A 22910-nucleotide genomic window follows, 5' to 3' on the forward strand; every position below is an offset into this window, starting at 1 on the left:
AGAAAATGGACAAAAATTTTAGTTTGCTTTTAAAAATGTAAACTAGTACTTATATTCTGGAAAGCAATCTTTCAACACACATAAAAAGTGTAATATTTTTGATTCAGAAATTTAATCTGTGGGATGTATCTTAAGGAAATTAAATTATCCTATTTGTAGAATTCCCCATGAGCATATCCAGGACCGTGTTGTTAATAACGATGAAAATATTTTTTTTAAAAATGAGATATTCATGATGAAGAGGTGATTGAAGACACCCTTTAATGGAATAGCATGCAGTTATTTTAAAATATTTTTTTAATTTATTGGTTCTGTTTGGTTATACATGACAACAGAATCCATTCTGATATAGTTATACAAGCATGGAATACATCAAATATTATTCTAGTTAGAGTTCCACTCACAGCTCCCTGTACTTTCCCACTGAGAAGGGAAGCTGAGAAATGGACAGTTAGGCACAAACAATGAGACAATTTTTAAATATTAAAAAAATAAAAGTATGTAATAAACATGGAAATACTTATGGTACAGCAATAACATGAAATATCTAATGCTTATTGATCACTAATAATTAGTTAAATGTCTGTTACATGCAATTTTGAATCCTGAAAGGACCCCATTGAGGTAAGTATCATTATTATTAGCCCTAAATATCAAAGCCTTTAGGGTTTGCCTTACCTATCTATTGTCAGGTAGATAATTTGTTTTGAAATTAAATTCAATGTCATACTGGGTTCCCAAGACCCTCTTACATCATTGATTTAATAGACTCACAGAACTCAGAAAAGGCATTAGAGTTGCAGCTTATCACATCAAGAAAAGGGAGATTCAGATCAGCAGTAGCAGTAGAATGGAGCCCAGGAGAGCCCAGGCACAGTCTTCCATTTGTCCTCTCTCAGCAGGTAACACAGATGGTGCTTAATTCTCTCATCCATGATGTGTGCCAGCATGTGTAGAGTATTGCCCACCAGGGAAGCTCACCTGAGCCTCGGTATCTAGGTTTTCACTGGGAATCTGTCACAGAGGCAGGGACTCTAGTTAGCTGTCCTTTTGTTATTTGTCTCCATACTCTCCAGATGTCAAAGTGATAGAGCTCATGCCCAGGAACTCACCTTAAGCAGCATTGGTATCACAAACTCTCTAGAATGACCAAGCCCCCAAGCAGGCAAAGACAGTTTTGGCAGACAGGAATTTCCAAGGGCTTAGAGGTTAATTTCCACGGGCTGGTCATGAGCCAGTAGTTTCTTTGGAATGTGCAGGGTTTGAACACCTTAGAGCAATTGAGTTCATCTTCAATGTACAAAATCCAATTAGACAGAATCCAGAGCTTAAATGCTTAGCCACTGTGGAGTCTACCAACCAGAAATCCGTTCATTTGCAAAGTACCTTCTGTGGACTGAAAGCTAAGCCACACATCAAGGGTTATGAGGTTGCCAAGGGACATGGTCCCTGCCTGTGGTAAGATGGACTGACCAGCAAGTCCATGCTGCAGATTAGGCTGAAGGTGGAAATACACACAGCAAAGTAGGAGCACGAGGAGACAGCAGCAGACACACTGAGAGGAGAGAAGCAACGGCTTCCCAAGGGAGGAAATAGTCAAAACCAGGATTAAATTATAAAAGAAAAAAAGTGGACACAAAAGTCTCTCTGGAGGGATGTGGGGGAGGCGGGCATGACAGATTTCAGGATTTAAAAGTGGTTGGGTCATCGTTTCTTACAAGTACATGTGACTCCACGATTATATAAAAAAAGTGGTTAAAGCGATTAACAAAATTTGACTGGTGCTGGCCAGAGCACAACAGAGAGGTAAGAGAGGCAAAAAGGTAATTCTAGATGGACAAATAGGGAGAGATCATTAAGGGACCTCTGTGTTTCAAAAAACAAACAAACAAAAAAATGTAGACTTGTCCTAAAAGACATAGGAAGTGATGGGAATATTGAAATCCTGGAGTAGGACGACCATATTTTCACTTTATTAAGGCAGGTCTAGTAGCTGAGTACAACTTAGCTTGGCAAAGCCTTTGCAGGAGGTAGACAGACCAGGTAGGGTTTTGCTACAAAAGTTCCATTGTGGTTAAATGAACACCTGGACTAAGACTTTGGTTGTTGTGGTGGAACAATTGCGCAGAACAGAGAGATATCGAAGGTACTAAGATCAGTGAAAGATTAGATATGGGATTCTTACTCCTTGGCTTTTGTCTCTGGGGACAAGCAATTGATGTTATTATTCAAATAGTGGAAAAAGGTAGAAAAAGTGGAAAGGGAGCCATTTTGTACTATGAAGAAATGTTGTTTATTCACCATTTACTTTTCCCCTGGTCCCACAGGAAGAGTGAATTTCAGACTTGTATGACTGAGTTCTAGCCACTGAAATGTGGACCTCAATAGTGTCTGCTATGCCCAGTTCTGGTCTCTAAGGACTCCAACATGATCATCTAATCATTCTTCCAGCTGCCAAGTGGGAGGACTACAGGGTGATTTTGGAGCCACAAATTGAAAGCAGCCTGGAACCCTAAAAGAGAACCTCTCTGCACACATGGGACCCTAATGTGTGTGAGGAATGGTCCCCTGTGATACTGGGCTACTGAGTACTTGGGTTTCAAATAGAAGGTAGCCAACCCTAACTAGATCAAAAGCCTGCACCTTGAAGCAAGAGTTTGCTGTAAAAAAACAAACAACAGAAAGCAAACAAGGAAAATAAGGTAAGTTGAGGTGTCAGTCCCTTTGCAGTTGATTGGCAGGTGACTGGATAGCTAAAGACACATGCTATCTGAAAGCAGACCATTTGGGCCTAAGACTGTTTTCCTTATGAGCTGAAAAAGAGGTAGTCAACAGATTTTTTTTTCCCAATGTGTTTGTTGCTATTGGGTGTGTTTGGCAAGGATTAAATAAAAGAAAAAATAACTCAGGAAAGAATTGGCTAGTTGGCAAGCAGAGAAGAAAGAAAATGCCAAAGTCCAGAAATTCACAGTTGTGCTGGGTTGGAAAAGGCAACTATTCCTAGGTTTGGAAATGTGAAAGGTGCTGTTTTTAAAGGTTTTGTGAGAAAAACTCAATGCAACAATTCTATTGGCTCATGCCTTGGCCAAGATGAGAGCCGGAGGACCACCTCTCCAAATATTATTTTGGAATGCTGCAAGGTATCAGCTACCCTTTGCTGGAGACAGAAAGAAGCCTCACAACCCAGAGGCAAGAAATAAATCAAACTGGAGAATCATGCCTGATGAAAGAACTTCGGGCAGCACTTGAGATGGACTGAAGAAAAACAAATTATGAGTTTGTGAGGAAAAGTTTTAAGGAAATTGTTTTGCCAAAGAAACCATGACACTAGTATAAAAATAATAAAAGAAAGGGGAAAATATTCTGTCCAAGGCTCAAAATAACTGCAATCACCATGAGCAGCCAACAGGCTGAAAATGCTGTGATGTTGTCCTAGGCCCTTCCCTGTGTAGCTCAGGGGGTTTTGGATGCGAGGGTTCCCTGCAGAAGGACTGTGCAGGAGAGCTGCACCTTCCTTACAGTACTGGACTTGAAGTACATTAGCTATGTGTGCCTTATCCTCTCCTGACAAAATGCAAGTTCTAGTGCAATTTCAATGCACTATTCCACATTGGTTGGGGCTGGAGGCTCAGAGGAAGGAATAACTTAAATTTTTTATTTGGTGTCAATGAACCACAGGGAGCAGTATCCAGTCCCATGGAGAGGACATAGGGTCAAGAAACCACCCAGTCACCCGGCTGCATCGACCTGGGCCCAGAAGCAAGGAAGCCAAGACTAGAGCCCTGAACTGCTCACCAGTGGGTGTGGAATGTGCACAAAAGAGCTATTTCTTGCAGCCTCTAAGATTCTTTCTTAACCAGAGTGCAACCTGGCTTGCCGTGACTGACAGATGTTTTACATGAGACTTGAAGAATGAGAATGAGCTATGAGGTGGAGTTACCTGAGCTCAAACTGCAGAGTGGGCTAGCAGGTCTGAGAACTGCATGGAGACTGTGTTTGATGAATGGTTGAGAACACTACAATAGATGCACAGAGTTGGAGTGCTTATGTTCCTTCCCTTGATTTGTCACTCATTAAATGACAACAGTCCTTAAATAAAATCCTTTGATTTCAATTACACCATTTTTTAAGAGAAAGAACCTCAGTGAATGAAGACAAAAATCGGGCAGAGCTTATGAACCTAAATGTGGCTGGGGTCAAACCCCAGCTCTGATGTGAACCCTTCTGTGCAGGTTGGAAAGCCCCAAGGCTCCTGCCTGCTGGTCTATAAACCGAGGGTGCCATGAGGCTTTCTTGCAAGAATGAAATGAAATTCAGAACGTACATGTTTCAGCCCATCGCCTTGTGTTTAGGATTCACTTGGTAATTATCAGCCCTGGTTAGGATTCTTCGTCCTCATCAGTAATGCTTCACAGCTCTGGAAATCTATGACTTTCTTCACTCTGCATTTATTATAGATATGTAGATTTTAAAAAGTCTTTTGAATCAGGGCACAAAGACCAGAATTTTAGGGCTTGGAACTGTAGAACAGCAGTCTCCAAGTTAGTGTTCCAGGCCCTTGCCTGTCCATGTAAATGTGAGATAAAAAGCAATGAAAGAAACTTTGCTACCTATGAATTTGCTAGTAAGTATCTTTCCATGTATCCGTGTTAAACTGTTTGGTAATCACAGATCTAGTGTCTCAGAGCAGAGTGGAGGTTGCTGAAAACACAACACCGATGCTTGGCTTTCATTGACTCTTATAAAATGAATGTATTTTAATTCATCAACTAAGAGGTGGTTGTTTTGTTTTTTTTAAGAGAGAGAAAGAATTTTTTAATACGTATTTTTTAGTTTTTGGAGGACACAACATCTTTATTTTATTTTTATGTGGTGTTGAGGATCGAACCCAGCGCCCTGTGTATGCCAGGCGAGCGTGCTTCCGCTTGAGCCACATCCCCAGCCCCAAAGAGGTTGTTTTTTAAGCCTTTAAACTTTAAGGTTCCCATAATCTCAATTGTGGGAAGCCGTGGGTTAACTGAACTGTGTGTGAACTGAGGGATGTTTGAGTCATTAGGCAGGGAAGGCTGGTTTTAGGAACTCTCAGTTGAAATCCACTGATTTGAGAATGGCTCAATCACATGGCGCCCTATCCTAGCTCACCACTCAAGTTCAAGCATAGCCTCCCAGAGATAGATGTAGCTTGCAGCTGTTTTCTGCAAGATCCCTGCCACACCAAGAAGCAAGCACTGAAACAAGACTCCTCCCATTGAAACCTTATCTCTGCCTTTGATATACTCCCCCTTAAAGAAAGAATTGGAGCCTTTTTCAGTTATTCAATTCCAGTTCCCTTCAGGACTAGAAGACCCATCAGGTTCTGCTTTTTATAAATAATCTCTGGGTTTGTCTTTATTTTTATTGATTATTTCAGACTTTTTATTTTCCCAGGTGGCTCAAACCTCCTGGGCAGGAACCTGCTCTGTCAGGGTGCTGGCCACAACAATTATTAGATATGAAAAATGACAAACCCCAAAAGTAGTAAGACCTGGGAAAAGGGGAGTAAGAAGGAAATCCATACATTGAGAGCATTGATCCTCTCCCAGTACATTCTTTCCTTGTGATTAAACAAACCCTGGGGAAGAGGTGTCTATCAAACCTAGAAAGGCAGTCTCTGGGAAGAGGCCAAAGCATTCTGTAAACAAATCCTTTCCAGATACCAACCACTGACCCGAGGTCCTTCATCAGGTCCAGTAAGATAAATACCAGAGACCAACCATGACCCTAGATTCCTTCCTATTTCATCCAATAAAACAGACCCCAAATTCCTAAGCACTAATTGTGACCCCTTCACTGATTGATAGAACAAACTCCAAATTCCTGGATGTCCAAAGAAAACTAATATGCTCACTAGACCACCTCTCAGGATAACCTATATAAACCCAGGCCCTTTTTTGGTTTGGGGGCTCATTTTCCAGGAAAGTGGGTCCTGAAAGAAAAATGAGGAACCAGGAGACTGGGCGAGCGAGAAATGAAAGACAGAGACCAGGCAGAGATACACTCGAGAGTTTATTTGTCAGAGCTGACAAATACAGGCCATCTCTCCATAGATGAAGAGAGGCAATACAGACTTGGGGTTGGAGACTTTTATGGGGATGGCTCAGGGATTAGAGCCAGGTGCATCTTAATGTGGGTGATTAAGGGTGGGGTTGGTATGCCCTTGGGTGAGAAAAGAATGCAATTATTGAAGAGTTGGGTTGGTATGAAGGAATGGTGAGCCTTTCTCAGACAGGACTTTGGGCTGGAAAGCCAAACCTTTCGTTAAAATGGCAGCTGTCACTTAAGATGGCCACTCAGATGCTAAGCAAGGACCTTACAGTCCTACCATGGCATCATTTCATCCCTGCATCCCCTGTTCCTTTACTCATTCCTAAATCAAGCTCTAAGTTGATTTGTGAAGTTTGCATTCGTCCCAATCTTTTTGTGCTAACACCGATCCTCACCTGTTTTTTTTTAAGAAGTAAGCCTGTAACTACTAGGGCCCTAAGAGTCAGGACATCTAGGATGGCACTGTTGAAGGTGCCACCTTCACAGAGCCAATGGCCTGTAGGAAAGCAAGAGAGGTTGATTGAGAATCACAATGTGATGAAATAAAGAAATATCCACAAAGACACCTTGGGATTACAGAAGACAGCATCTGCATGCAAGGGGCAGGAGGATGACCTTGGAATCTTTCCATGAAAGGACATGGCTGAATGGCAGAGCCTGGATTTCATTTGGAAGATGAAGGAAGGAATTAGGTAGTGATGCCAGTGATGAGACTCAATCAGGGCCAGTCCCTTTTCCCAGAACTTTGAAGACTAAAAGCCAAGAAACACAGAGAAAAGCACAGAAAGCTAGTTTCCTATAACAGATAGAACAGAGATAGAATTCTATGCAGAAAAGGGGACCAGATCTGGGTGTCCAAAGAAGTGGAGGTGTCCTACCTCAGAGTTGCAAAACTCTTAGAGAAGTCCCCCTATTCCCTGGGTTCGAGCTGATTCAGAGGGTAAGAGCTAAATATTGGCTATTTCCTTCCCTGACCCTTTTACTTCCTTAATTTTAGTCCCAAGTTTTAGACTTAAATATCCAGCAAGCCAGTTCCACCAGTCTTAAAGTAAGAGTACTGAGTTTTAACAATAATGTCTATAACTTTATGTTCATTTATCCCTTCCATTTAATTGGGATCTATATTAGCCTTACAACCTGCCTGTCCTGTAGGTGGTGGTGTATAATATCAAATTAACTCAGGTTATTATATTAAAAGTTTCATTTCTGTAAGGCACTAATAGATAACAGTTAAGGTTTATAGGAAACACACAAAATGAAATCATTAAGATTAAAAACATATTGAGTTTGTATAATAGCTATGAACCAAGAAACATAATTTTTGTAATCCAAAACCTTTACTTTAAACTTTAGTTTGAAGAAGACCATATTGGTAAAATGTTCTTAAAATACTTTAAAGACGTGTATACTTGGAAGATACGAATGCATTTATTGTATCAAGAAGCTGGTAATAGCACCACAATTACAATGATGTTTTTATATTAACCAAGTTTAGCTTTTAAAAACATGTTTAGACTCTGTACTATAATGTAATACTCTAAAATAATAGTTGTTGTTTACCCATAGTTATAAAATCCCTAATTCCTATACAACTAGTTTCTCTAAATAAAACTTGACACAAGAGATTATTTTATTCAATAATAATAGATTAATATTTTAAGAAACATTTGTACTTCCACCCATAAAGTATTAAACTTTGGTTTATATCAGTACATTAATATTTGACCTTAGGGAAAAACCTTGAATAACTTTAACTGATTGTGCTACTTAAATATGACTGATTTAGCTACAAAAAAAAAAAAAAAAACTTTTTGAAACTTGTCCTCCACAAACCTTAGACATTCTACAACTTTTCACTTTACCACATAAAGATTTTATCATCCAGAAACATTTTTTATCTTTCTACTTTTTTTTCTTGACTTTGTTTTTTTATTGATTAAAAACTGATAGCAGAATGCATTGCAATTCTTATTACACATATATACCACATTTTTTATCTCTGTTTGTATATAAAGTATGTTGACACCCAATTTGTGTCGTCATACATGTGCTTTGGATAATGATGTCCATCACATTCCATCATCCTTGCTAATACCCTGCCCCCTCCCTTTCCTTCCCACTTCTCTGCCCCATCTAGAGTTCATCTATTCCTTCCATGCTCCCCCTCCCTAACCACTATGAGTCAGCCTCCTTATATCAGAGACAACATTCGGCATTTGTTTTTTGGGGGATTGGCTAACTTCACTTAGCATTATCTTCTCCAACTCCATCCATTTATCTGCAAATGCCATGATTTTATTCTCTTTTATTGCTGAGTAAAATTCCATTGTATATATAGGCCACATTTTTTTATCCTTTTACTTTTTATACTAAAATATATTTGCAAATCTATAACCTTCTTATATATCTTTCCTACCTGTTAATCCTTTTTAAAATTTGCATTCTGAAATAATCCTATGATATTTCTGAATTTATACAAATTACTTCAGTTTAATAAGATAAAACCTTTTATGTTTTTATGGTACTTTAATTGAAACCCAACTGAAACTTTTTTTTTACTTTTTGCATATAAATTACACCTGGTAGGGTCTCAATTCTTAGTAACTTTGTTTTAGTGAAAAGACAGACACAAAGTAATCTTAAACCTTTTCCATTTACCAATCTATGAAAACACACATTTAATATTTATGTATATTACATATGGAATTTAAGAATTTCAAGTTGACCCTTGAAAATTGGTCTCTGAACAAAATAAGAGTGTCAAACCCTCTATAATTAAATAAATTAAGACTGATCATATATATATATATATATATATATATATATATAGGCATGCAGGATCAAATGTGAATTTACCATAAAACTATGAGCTCAAAAATATTGAATTAAAAAAAAAAAAACAAGAGTTATAGAAAAAAAATTGGCATGGCCATAATTACTCTAGTCAAGAAGCATGAACATTTTTATAAGAGCAGAGTTTACTTTTGTCTCAGATTAGAATGAATTCAGATATTGAAAGAATGAAAGGGAGCCCTGGAATCCTTAGATACAGATTGTCAAAGTAAATAATTGTATATATGAGATCATTAGATGGAAAGAGGAAAATAAGCCAACAATTAGGTTTCACAATTGGGATTTAAAAATGACACCCCCCCATTCCCAGAACCACCCCACACACACACCCCAAATCTGCAAGCCCTGCAAGCTCCACAGGCCTTCACAATTTACATTTCAATGCAAGTCTTGGAGAGACAGAGATCTGGCAAAGCCAAGGGAGTCTGTCTTTTTCATAAAGTCTCATGCCTAGAGCATTTAAAATATTTTTCCTTTTGTAAAATCATCTCTGAAAGTGTGGTCCTATAATTTATCTTTCCTCCAGAGACCAGTTTTATTCCCCAGTTGGAAATCAGGCTAGGTTGGGTACAGAAAATTTGTCTGTGGGTCAACCTATCCCCTGTATGCAGGCTAGTGGTTAACCTGGTATAAGTGTTGAGAACCAGCTCCCCTGAACAACACATGAACTGCGCAAAGGAGAACAGGACTCATAAGTGCCTACATGAGGAACTGTCTCTTTGGCTAGGAGATGTCTCCCCATAAGGCTTGCTGCAGTGGCCCTCTATAAGATTATGACAATCTGACACATTGTTTCCCACCATATGGATCTGCCAATAGTATTGCTGGCTCAACTGGTAGTTACTAGAATTTCTGTTTCTCCCTGTGCCAGAGACCTATGAAAATTAAGATTTAGGGGCATGACTGACCTTCTCCTGCCACCATAAACTTCCAAATGTGATGACCCATTAAAAAAAAAAAAAAAAAACCTATGATGGGGTACATGTTTTTGCTCTATTGCTTAAAGTTATTTCCAGAGGGTAAGGAGGACATCTAGTGGTTGATAGCTGCTTAATGACCTTTTCCTGGAGGACTTTGTGGAAGGAGTGTGCAGCACAGAAACTTGCGGAGCACATCTGAGCACAAGAAGAACAATGGGGAGAATCCCTACAGGCTTGTAAAGGCTCGTTCTGAACAAAGGGAACCCAGGCATTACCTTACAAACCATTCCAAGTCCCTCTCTCAACCCTACAGTCTGAACTGCTAAAGTCTGATCTTCAAGGGGAGGAGGGATACTCAGGAGGAGCGAGCAGGAGAGACTGCAGCATAGCCCCTCCAGAGGCATAGTTATCGGTCCTTTCGCTCAATGCCTCTTATCAACCAATCAATGAAGGATACCCCATAGGAGTGGTCAAGAGGAGTCAAGAGAAGAAAACTTTTGGGTTCATATTGGAGTGGCCCAGGTCAGAATCCTGCAGCTGTTCTGATGAACCCAGACTAATCCCATTTTAGGATTGGGAGCCATCTCATCACAAAGTCATGAAAAGTTCATTTCTGTTTTACTTTAAGATATTAAGATTTCTATTTGGCCTGACCACACTCAGATGTTTACGCTTGTTTGGAATTCCTGCCCATGCTCAGAACTCACCCATGCCTGGCTATCCTTGACCAGATAAAAATCCTCCCTGAAACCTCAGCGGCTCCCCATAAATTCTGATGTTGGAATCTAAATTTACTCCCTACCTTGAAATGTTAAGCCATGTAGATCATTAACCTGCTAACTGCCCTTGTATTATGCTTGCCAGAACCCTGTTAGCTGTAAGTTCCCAAGATATCCAACTTTGTCATTTTTTGTGCTATAGAAACCTTCCTGTTCTGAGAGCAGATGCTGTCCTCTGGCCTGGTCTTTGGGTGAGGCAGTCGCTGATCAATTCTCTTGTGTATACAATATAAGCTTGCTTTAAAATTGGAGTCGGTGGTCTTTTCTTTGTATCATGGATTCAACAGTTCCAATCCTTTGTCCACCTCTATGCATTCAAAAGCAGACTAGGATTAGAGACACTGTGTACTCAAAGCCAAATTTCTCTCCGAGTCTGGATAGGATAGTGGGAAGCAGCTTCGGCAGAACCCAACATCCTTGACCTGCAGAAGAGTTGATTTGAAACTGCCTAAATCCAGGAATATTCTCACCTATGTCTAGTAGAATGGCAGCTTGCTCTAACTACATTAAATTAGTCAATAGGTGCCCATTATTGTCCTCCAGAAAGAAAGAAAGAGAAAGATGCACCTCAGAAAGATGTGGGATGAGTGTGGAGGAGGCTGCCTTGGTGACAATCTTGGTGGGACCTCCAAATATGATTTCAGTAATAAAAATCAGTCAGAGCCAAGTTCTGCTTCCCCAGATGTGAAGATTGAACACCAGAGAAACACCGAGGCAAGTATAGAATGCAAGTTTTATTTAAAGGACAGAACAGAGATGACCTTCTCTCTTCAGAAGGGGGTCCATAGCTGGGTTCCCAGAGAAATGGGTGTATACTGCCCTTTTTATACATTTTAGATTTAGTTTGTTCTCATGGCCTCTCCTCCCCCCATCCTGCACATGTGACTAGTGACTGGAAGGTGGACCAAGGTGGGGTGATCCATGCAGGAAGGGAGCAGCCCAGGAGACACTAATGAACAACTCCTATAACTCCCTGAACGAGGAACAATCCCTGGCGGCAGGTTACCTTGTTAACAGGTGAAGGAGAGGGAAGGGTCCTGAGGGTATTAGCATTTTATTTCCTTCTTTTGAACCAGCCCCCATCTCCTTAATTGGACTGAATTATTTATTATTTACACTGTCTTTTTGCCTCCCTCCAGCTTCAATAGGAGGACAGAAGAGGACATTGCTTTTGTAGTGGTGAATCATTTGCTCCTCATTGCTCAGTAAATATTAGCCAAACCCCTCCTGTGCCATATGCTATATGAGGTGTCCAGAACAAAACGCTAAGAGATACAGATCTTCCCAACCCTCAAGGACCTAGTGGCCTAGTGGTCATGTGATAGGACATGACAAGCCCACATCATGCTCTGAACACAAGGTAGGGTCAAGATGCAGTTGGGCTACACTTGGAGGCAGGGCTCAAGTAGCCCACTGTGGGTTCCAAGAGGTTTGGATCAAGGCAAGGGGCTGGAGGAGATTCAGACAGAGCTGCAGACACAGGATCTTGGAGGATCTCCTCCATCAGACCAGGAAGACAGAGAAAGTCCAGACAGAGAGATGGGCACTTAGCGTTCCTAAATCTCAACAAGTACTCAAACAGCACCCACGTGGGCAAGCCCTGAAAAGCCAAGACAAGAAAACCAGGTCCTGAATCCTCCAGGAGCTTCCCACTTGCTTAGGAGAAACTGTACAGGAATCTCATTCAAGAATGCTAATACCTCCAGAGCACTTCCTCCTCCTCCTCCAAACCTGTTCCCAAGGTTACCTGCCCCTATAGAATTATTCCTCCCAGAAAGGAGTTGTTAATGAGTATCCCTGGGTAGCGTCATTCCTGCCCTTGGATCACTGCATCTTTTTTGTTTTGTTTTGTTTTAAGTGGTGCTGGGAATAGAACCCAGGGCCTCGTGCATGTGAAGCAAGCACTCTACCAACTGAGCTATATCCCCAGCCCTGCACCTTTTGGTCACATAGGCAGGCTAGGAGGAGAGGGTTTGAGAACAAAGGAAATCTGGAAAGATAAAAAGGGAAGGATACCCTCACTTCCTTGAGCACCAACTTTGAATTCCCTCCTTTACAGAGGAGTGTCAGTCTCTCTCTGTCTCTCTGTCTCTCTCTATGTGTGTGTGTGTGTTCTATCCTTTAAATAAATGTTTTTACTCTTGCCTCATTGTTTCTCGAGTACTCAATCTTCAACACTAGGGGTACAAGACTTGACCTGATTCTCAAGAACAAGTATCATCTCTGGTCTCAGTACGAAAGGGGTGAGGTAAAGCCAGACAGAGCTGGTCTTTGCTAAATTCCCAAGTCTGGGTAGCATGCATCCATAAAAAGTACATGACTAGAAAGAAGAAGGAAGGATGAAATAATGATTACAATCATGCAAAAAATATGCTAATTCCAAATGACGGTCATGAATTAGGAACATGTAACCCATTCACATGTCCAGTGTCACAGAAAAGCAGGGAGCTGAAACTCCAAACCTCAGTTCTTGTGTCCCAAGGAAAGAAAGTTTAAAGTCAGACACCAAAAGTCATGCAAGAGAACTTTATTATAATTGAAAGTGAGGCGAAAATAAAGTAAAATAAAAGTGACACTTAAGCAAAAACCATTCTCAAGAGAGAAAGTAGGCCATCTCCAAGCAGACAACCACCAAGGAGACAATGCTGTCCCCAATTTTATTTTTGTTTTAGGCTAACTTGAAAATTGGGGTCCTTCTTCAGCAACCTTCTCCAATCAGGTGTTCAACTCCTCCCTCATGTTGGACAGTGGAGTTTTTGACCTTAGTTGGTCTTCTCTGGAACTTTCATGGTCGCTGCAAATAACTCACAGGCAGGTCAGCAGGAACAAGGAAGAACAAGCAGAAGAAGCCGAAGAAGCAGCTCCCTTTGTTGTATACAGCAGTCTTTTTATAGTATTGTGAACAAAGAAGGCAGCCTTCCAACAGCAATGAATCAGGTCTCTCAGCTAGCTAAACATAGTATACAGAAGTCTTACTAATCAGAAGTGACCTGTTTCTCATGGCTTAATCTACTCATGGGCCGGAGCATTCTGAGCTCTGCTCTTTTTTAAGAACAGATAAAAATTTTCTCAGAGCCCTCCTAGCCCACTTGGCAGAACATCCCATTTTCAGGCAAGCTCCATCAAGGACAGCAAGCATTTCGTTTTCAAGCATGCTGCATCTGATTCTCTACACATGGTGGATATCCTATTTAGGGGGCTTCATTGACAAGTCAATCCCATGTTAATGTGGGCACTGGGGTCAATAGCTGCTCAGAAGTTACCTTAGTACACTGGCGCTACTATAGGAATCTTCCCCCCAGACAATTGGAGACACTATAGCCATAATTCCTAGCTTCACACCAACCTCAGTGGAGTCTGTCAAGAGTTAGTGTCATCAATCCTTTTCTCCTGGCATGTTTTCTATTAGCCAATTTGCTTCTGTTTATTTTCTACAAATTAACTACCACACTTTGCTTTCTCATCTACTCTGGACGTAGTTTAAAGAAAGACTCTTAAAGTAATTTAAAAAACACTTATGACCTTATTCTTCATTTCACTGATCATTCCTAACTCCTACCTAACACCAGGATAAGCGTCCACTGGGCAGAGATGGACAAGGATGGCTGAGCACCTGATCCTGAATCCTGACAGCAAGTGCCCACTGCAATGCGTTACAACACTCCTGATTCTGCAGTGTGCCTTCAGGATTACCTCTTGGAGAAAAGAAATTGTCTTTGTCTCCCTACAGCAAAATAGCATTTTTGGAGAGAGGGAATATTATCAAGGGGCTAATTATTAAAGAATTATTGGGCACAGGCAAGAATCCAAGAGCTGAATAGTCAGAATCGGGAAGGTTCTTTGCCCTGGCAGTGTCTTCCTCAGTAGAAACACCAGTGTGCTTCCTGGAGGTTGAACCATCAGGGTCTTTAAGGAACACACAGCAGGGGCCTAAAAAACTCCTATTTTCTATGTAGAAGGTCACTTGAATATGAAAAATGAAAGGATTTTGTATTATCTCTGAATCCCAACTAAATTTCTTCAAAAAAAGTCATCTAGTTATAAATTGCTTCAGAATAGCGGGTAAAGTCACAAAGATGATAGATTCTTAAATACTTTATTTCAACAAATACGTGGAAAACAGATGAAGATGGATCTGATTTCCTGTCCTCAAACATTTTTTTCATTAGAAAGGATCTATTCGCATATTTAATTTTGATATAGTCAACCTGTGTCTGGGCTAAGTTTCCTTAGAAATGAGTGATACACAGGTCCTCTCTGCAGGTCCCCTCTCCTCTTGGGAGGTAGGTGGAAATAGAGCAGGTGGTTCTGTTATAGGGCAGAGGCCTGCTGGGAAAGTCAGGCAGCACCGAAGCCCCCTCTTCGCTTTGATTCTTGCAATCATAATAGAAAGGTTTCAGGCATGTCGCTCAGAGTAACAGGAATAAGTTTATTAGAAGGAATAGGAATGGGGAAGGGGAGGCACTTTCCAGGGAGAGAGCGAGTCCCCTCAGACAGAAGGACAGCATTCCTGCCCTCCTGTTTTATTGGGGTTCCCAAGGAAGTTTCCAAAGAATCCTGCCCAGTTCCACCATTTGACTACTGACTGACAGCCTGGGAGCTGCATGGACAGACTCCATGAGAGCACACGGTGAGGTGGTCCTAGGAGTTTTTCTGAGGGGGGTGTAATTACAGCTGAGGAGATTTTACAAACCAAGCTCCCACATTCTGGTACTTGTCAGTGAGAAACGGATCCCTGGGTTCTCTGTTGCCCTATCTTGTCCTTTCCCTGCTCTCCCATTCCTGGCCGACTGGCCACCTAACAGCACAATGTGCCCCGGAAAAGTCCATAACAGAAGTGTGCACATACGTGGTCTTCTGCTTGCAGAGGGCCAAGCAGGCAGTCCACCCTGGGGGTGGGGGATGGGAGTGCTCAAGAGAGGTGCCCAGAGGAAGGGGAGGATGCCCATGTGTCCAAGGAGCGGACAGCAAGGACCAGGAGAGGCAGAGCAGCAGATGTTTCCTGGCCTTAGGGGCAGGATTAGAAAGACTGAGAAGCAGAAATCACCCAGAGGGCCTACCTCTCTGCCTGGCAGTCAGTCTTCCTGGAGAGGTAGAGCAGTGCCATGCCCATGGGCTCTGGTGCAGTGTGCTAAGATCCTGAGCTTTCTACTGCGAGCGACAGATGCCACTGAAGAGAGTGAACAAGCAATTGACCCGACCAGGACTGAAAGGAAGGAGGCTGAGGACAGAGCCTCAGCCCCTGGGTCCTATGGGATTTGTCATTCACAGCTCCCTGCTTGACCCATCTCTAACTCACCAGGGCTCATGACTGTACCTCCCCAACCTCCAGGTTTCTCCTCAAAAAAATAGAGATGATCACACTTTCCATAGAGATAACTACTATGTTCATTAGAAAAGACAGAAGATTCCAGTGGATAAGACAGCCAAGGCCCTTCCAATCTGACAGCACACACAAAGGATCGACTCAGCATCTATGCACCCAGGCTAGTGAGATGATGAGAATTCAGGTGGCATTTGAAGTATTATATTAATATTAATAAATGTGTATTCAGGGCATAGTAGAAAATTTTAAAATTATCTATGAAACCAATGTTTCCATTAATTCCTACCAAAATTTTAGCCAACTTTGAAAATTATTTTTTAATTCCACCAATCCCTGAGTTCCAATAGACCCATGATAAACACAACAAAAGAAATTCTGAAGCTGGCCGAATGTTGTAATGTTGTATGAGGTTTCAGGAAGACAGCCTTCCGGGGGTAGATTGGAATAAAGGCTGTTAAAGGGAGGAATTGGGGAGAAGGTGGAAGTTTGAAGCCAGGGAAGAAGAGAGATTTACAATATATAGGAGAGGAAGTCAGCACGAATTGGGTGAAGATCTGCAAGGAGGAGAAGAGGAAAAGAGAAAAAGTCTCTGATAGAAAAGAAACCAAGGCAAGTGGTCATCCATGTGGACCGTGAGGACCCAAAGCCAGTTAAAGAGTGGACAGGGACAGCAGAGTTAGGTACAGGCATTCTCCCTCGGCTCGACATTAATGTCGCAAGTCAGATGTGTGAGTGCACAAAAGTGAGATGGTTTGAACTAAATATGAATATCCAGGAGTTTATTTTTTTTTGTTTTGTTCAGCATTTAAAATAAAACATTGTTATGGTTTGGATATGAGGCATCCCTCCAAAGAACAGCAGAGGTGAAATGATTGGGCCATAAGAAATGTAAACTAATCAGTGCATTCTAATTTTACTGGAATAACTGGGAGGAAATTCTAGGCAGGTGGAACATGGTAGGTCACTGGGAATGTGCCTTGGAAGGTTTGTTCTTCCTAGAGCCCTTTCATTCCCCCTCTCTCTAGAGGCCTGGCCTGCAGCTTGCATGCACCCTGTGCCCTTGCATGCCTTGCCTTTCCTCTCTGATTCTCAGCTCCCCTATCTGGAGTACAGAGACAAAATATCATCCTCTTAATGCCAAGAATGTTACAAATGTGAGATAAATAAAGGGAGAAAAGGATTCATAAAAATGTGAATGGATTATATGAGAAAGGAAGTAAGACTAGGTATGTCTGTGTTAAATATTCATTTTTAGACTTTTCAAAAAAGATTGAGGCCTTTTCCCTCCTTAAGAAAGAGATGATATTGGCTCAATAGTGCCACCTGGTGTTCATATGTGGTAAGTCCTCTGAACTGGAGGATTTTTCCCACATCTCTTAGGTGAGGTTGGGGTTCCTGAGCAGGAGGGTAATTAGACTTACTTGAGAAAATCCTTTATTTTATCTGATTAAAAACTAGTAGAAATATTTCAGAAAGTCTTGGAGCAAGTACCGTGGAGACACAATTTGGCTTGGCTTGGAACTTCTGATATTGAAGCTTCTCCTCTTCCCACAGTACATCACAGCCTCAGTTACGCTTAGCTATCTACCTCATAAAAAAGCAAATTGGTAAATTGCCATTTCTGGAAATGTGATAGATGTTCAGAATGTGTGTGTACCCTTTCATTCATTCATTCATTCATTCATTCATAAAGCATGTATCCAGCACCAGCTGCAGGCTGCCACAGCACTTTATGAGATCATGCTAGGGATAGAAACTAATCACACATTGTCAGCTATTCAGGACCTAGCAATCTGTTAAAAAAACAAAGGATGACATTGAGAGATAAAAAGATCCCAAGAAGTGGCTAAGAGATAATTATGGCCACTGTGGAAAACTCTTGTTACAAAAATGGTCTTTTGAAAACAACTGAGCAGTGAATTGGAGAGACTCATGCAGCAGCCCCAGTTCTCCAATGTGAGGGGGGAAATGTGGTGACACCTGCAGATGTGCTCCTCACCCCACTTCTGGGGCCTTCCAGCCTGCTTTCCTGGGCAGCTGTCTAGTCAGTTCAACTGATGCTAAGGACAACAAGAGAGACACCCTGAAATTTCAGTAGCTTAATACAATAAAAACTCGGTTTGTGTTTGGAGACACAATCTGATGTGGGTTCAGCAACTGTATTTTATATTTTACTTCTTTCCATCCTGAATCTCCATCTGGAACATGGGATGCTAGATTTTAATACTCTATTCATATTATACAATTTTATAATCTTTTGTGTTAATATATTAAAAATAATTTATTACCATTATTGTTATAGTAGAAACACTCAATGCACTTTTGCTGTGGCTGGTTGGAAGGATCAGCCATGTTAAACTGTTAAATCAGCCATTACCACCATCCACTGTGATTAAAAGTACTAAATCAGAGCAAGGACTTTACTCTAAGACTTTGATACACAAACACACACACACACACACACACACCAACAGTCCACCTTGAGATCTAAATTTAGGGAAATACCTTTCAATAGCGATTCAGACATTTTCCTGTCTTCTCAGCTGCCTTCTACTTAGAACCAAAAGGATGTTGAAAAGTTTTGAAAACTCAGCAAAGCAGATGCCATTGCTGCTGACAGGGCCCTCGTTTCTTTCCTCCAACACCTCCCTGTTTTTCCCAGGGGACTCTGAACAGAGCCCCGGGTTCTGCTCAGCTGAGAGTTGGGATGACCTCATTAGTACTGAGCTGTGTTCAGGAACATGCTCACCAGGCAGGCCGGGAGCGCTGATTTGAAAGTAATAAAATACTCATTAAGTCAGCTCGCCTATGAGTGACCATGGGTTTTGCTGATGTGAAGGATGAATTTGCAAACCCAGTCCTGAAATAGTGGGTTAGTTGACACAGCAGTGGGGAAATTGCCAGAATTGCTTCCAAATTAATTCCTGTACTTTCAGGGTTTGAGTGGTTGATTCAGGAGAAAGTTCCAGCATGCCTCACCTGGCCGCTGTTCTCTGAAGAGTAACCATAGCTTCAGAAGTTCCACCAATAGAGTTAGAAGAGAAAATACAAATCACAAATTTCCGGGGGTTCCATAGTTATTTCTTGTTTAAAAGAAAGGGAGATGATTCAAAAGAAAGGAAGTGAAAAAGCTAATGAGAAGTTTCCTAAATGACAAAGTGTCGGGGCTTCTTAGCAATATCTTAAGATATTCTTTCTGAAAAGTGAATTCTCCAAAATATGCTGTCCTGGTGAATTGGTCCCTGCTCTCATGTGGCTGATGATTTCCATTAACAAGAAAGCAGAAGATAAGCAATCTCAGTGCAACTACCTAGAATCACAACATAACTATCTAGTTAGGGAAGGACAGTCACTTGTTAACTAAGCCAATTTTAGGCTCAAGAGAGAAGATGCATTGCCAACTCGTAATTCTATTACAATTGTAGAAATGTCAATGCTGAATGATGATTGATTAAGTCATCCATTTATTTAAGACACATCACCACCAGCTCTTTGCCAGATGCTAGCTAAGTGCTTACATTTTAGACTCAGAAGTGGGGTCTTCAAGTCAGCAAAAACAATACCACCCTGGAGTTTGGTAGAAAAGCAGAAATTCAGGCCCCATCCAGACTCAACTGAATTGAACATTGCATTTTAACAAAACACACACATTTTCACATGTATAAGAAATGGTGAATCAGGCAAAATCCTAGAGTCCCACAAACTTATCACCTGAATGTTTTGGTACCTGCCTTTTCCATATGCTTCTATTTCTTGGCCTCCAAGTATGCACAAGAGCCCATGTTGTCTCAGCTCCTGACCATCAAAACTTCAATCTGTGAGCCCTTCCAAGTCTTCTGTCTCTTTATCTGAAAATATCATACCCCTTAGAGTTTCCCTGGGACTTACACAAAACAATATTTACAAACCACGTATCAGAATGACAGATGCATATGAAACTTGCTATGGTTTGAAAATTTCTTCCAAACAGCCTGTGTTGGAACCTTAACCCTCCATGCAACAATAGTACGAGGTGGGACCTTGGAGAGATGATCAGCCCCCCGAAGACATCAGTTTCTTAGAACTGAATGTCCTGATCCTAGGAGTGGGTCCTTATCTCAGGGTGGACTAGTGCAGCCCCTTCCCCTCTCAGTGTTCTCTTACCCTTCTGCCTTGCGCCATAGGATGACGCAGACAGAAAGCCCCCAACACATCTGGACCTTTGTTCTTGGACTTCCCAGCCTCGGGTATGGACGAAGACAAATCACGCTCTTCCCTCCAGCCCTTCCCCCATCCACCCTTGCCTATGCTGCCTCCTGAGTGAACACAAACTCTCTCCTCCTTTCCATGCTTTCCGGACAACTTAGGCCCCTGCTACTCATTTTGATTTTGATGCTAAGCTCTCTGCCATCCTGGAGCCTGAGGGCAGGGCCATGGTCATTTGCCCTGGAATCCATGAACAAATAATGATTCCTTCCAAAGTCCAGATTGCATAATGGTCCATGGCATGGAGAGCACAGGCAGGAACCTTGAGCTGGGTTGCCTGCTGGCCACACTTTTGAGTGAGAGCTCCTAGATGACACCAGTCAACCCCTCTGTGCCTTGTTCCCTAGAGGGTAAAGCAGCAGTCATGGGAGCAGCCAGCTTCACTGCACTCCACTAGCTCTGAAGGTATCTGAAAGCCACGCTGTTCTTTCTCCGTCACCTCAACTCTATGTTCCTGTCAACTCGTTTTGCTCTAGTTGTGTGTGTGTCCGGTCACTCGCCCCCAGAGTATTTGCTTTTTGCCTACTATGTGACAAGTAGCGTTAGGGTTTGTAACTTTGTGACTGAACACACATACACACACACACACTCACCCAAATCCACACTTACACCTTTGCAAATAAGTCACATGTATAAATTAATCGCACATATGACAAATATTCTTATTTGAAATAACCAAGGGAACTTGAATAAAAAAGGTGGGTACTTGGCATATTTAAAGACTTGTGTATAAAAAGCTTGAAAGTCACCAGCAGAGGGCAGAGCATCCTAAGGAAAGGAGACACACACCTGTGTTAGGAAGCAAGGATCCTCTCTCTGTGGGTGCTATTGCTCGGTTCTTGCTGCTTTTTGCAATCTTGGGAACTCCTGGAGAGGACTCAAAATCTGGTTCAGTCCTTGGGGATCTCCCAGATGCTATTCATTACTAGAGAGCCAGAATAAAGGGTCGTTGTTCAGATTCAAATGCAGGCTTGCTTTTAACTCTTATTATTTCTACTTACTGAAATATGGCCTCAGGGGAATTATTTAACATCCTAAACCTCAGCTTTCCCTTCTTTAAATGGGAATATCACTAATGCACAGTTCATTTCATTCGTTATAAATAGACAAGAGGATTAAGGACAGTGTACCTAGTAGGATATGAACCGCATTGTTATTATGCTACATTCTAAACTATGGAGATCACTGTGGAATTAACCATTTGCTGCCTTAATCTTCTTGAAATAGCTAATTTCTTTGGTAGAAAATTGGGTGATTCATTCTTGAAAGGGAAGGATATAAAGGAAATGACATTTGTTGATGTTCTCTTGTATCTCAGAGTCTATAGTAGCTATTTAGGGGGTCTGCCTCATTAACCCCTCACAAAGAGCCCTGATTTAGTTGTTACTTTCATTTTATACATGGAAAAATTGAGGATCTGAAAAGTCAAGCTACTTGGCCAAGGATACAAACCTAATAAGCAATTTGAAATACGACTAATTTCTAGGACTGTCACACTTTAGAGTCCCTGTTTTTTCTATTATGCCACTAAGACTACAGCAGTGTCAGAATAAATTTTCAAAGGATCAGTGTCAGACATTTAATTGTTTCACTCAAAACCTTTCACTGATTGATTAATTGGTCAGATTACTCAGTCATTCAGAAATTGCTGAATAGCTACTGTGTGCTTTGCTAGATGTTGAGATTTCAAAAATGAATAAATACGTGCACTTTATTCCCAAGGTGCTAAATGTGAGGGAAGGAAAGTCCTCGATGTCCTGCTCACTCGTCCTTTTTAGTTAATTCACCATCCCTACCCTCGCTTAGGACCCACCCTGTGACCACATCTAGAAGAGCATGCCAAATGAGACCTTTCTCTCCTGCCACCTTCACAGCAGTATGACTGGGTCAGACTCAGGCCACACATTTTTCTCTGCCTCATAAGGAGGTAGATTGAGATCGATCCTGGTACATGGATCCATCTCAGTCTCTGTTTCTAAGGGAAACAGCCATGTTCCATGCTCCAGCTGGTGTGGGGAATGGGAAGCCTAGCAAGGGCAAGGTAGGAGAGACAGCCTGCCTATGATGATCAGCCCTCACCTAACAAAGAGCATCAGATCAGGACAAGACACTTGACCTCTCCTAACAGTCCGGCCAGTGATGAGGCCTGGCATTTGACTCTCTGTTCACACAAGGTCAAAGTAGGTCAATCTGAAACAGGAAAAGCCAAAATTAGGGAGTTGGCAGCAGTTAACAAAATATCAAATGGTGAGAGTAAGTCGTGCGGGCCACAGGTGTCCTGAGGTTATGAGAAAACTGTGTTTATGAGTGAGAAAAAACCATGGAAAAACAAAAAGTCTGTTTGGTCAGAAATTTTAAGATGGTTAAGTGGTTAATAATGTGGGCCCTGAAATCAGGTGCTGAGGTTCAAATTGCAGGCCTCACTCTCACTAGCTTTGGGACCTCGGCAAGCTATAACCCTCCGCACTCCAATTTCCTCCTCCATAAAAAGGAGAAAAGAATAGCTCTCCCTCAAGGAAAGCACCAATCAACGAATCCCATCTCCAGGGCCCTGCGGTTGGATGGGCTATCCATAGTCAGGGTCACTGCTAGCAAGAGAAAGGCAGTTTAAATTTGGGGGAAAGACGCTGCCTCCTGCAGCCCACCGTAAATGTTCACATGGACAGAAACAGCCCTGGACACCATGGAGAGACATGGTCCCAG

The sequence above is a fragment of the Marmota flaviventris genome, chromosome 7, assembly GCF_047511675.1.
Source record: "Marmota flaviventris isolate mMarFla1 chromosome 7, mMarFla1.hap1, whole genome shotgun sequence".
In the NCBI taxonomy this organism is placed as follows: Eukaryota; Metazoa; Chordata; class Mammalia; order Rodentia; family Sciuridae; genus Marmota; species Marmota flaviventris.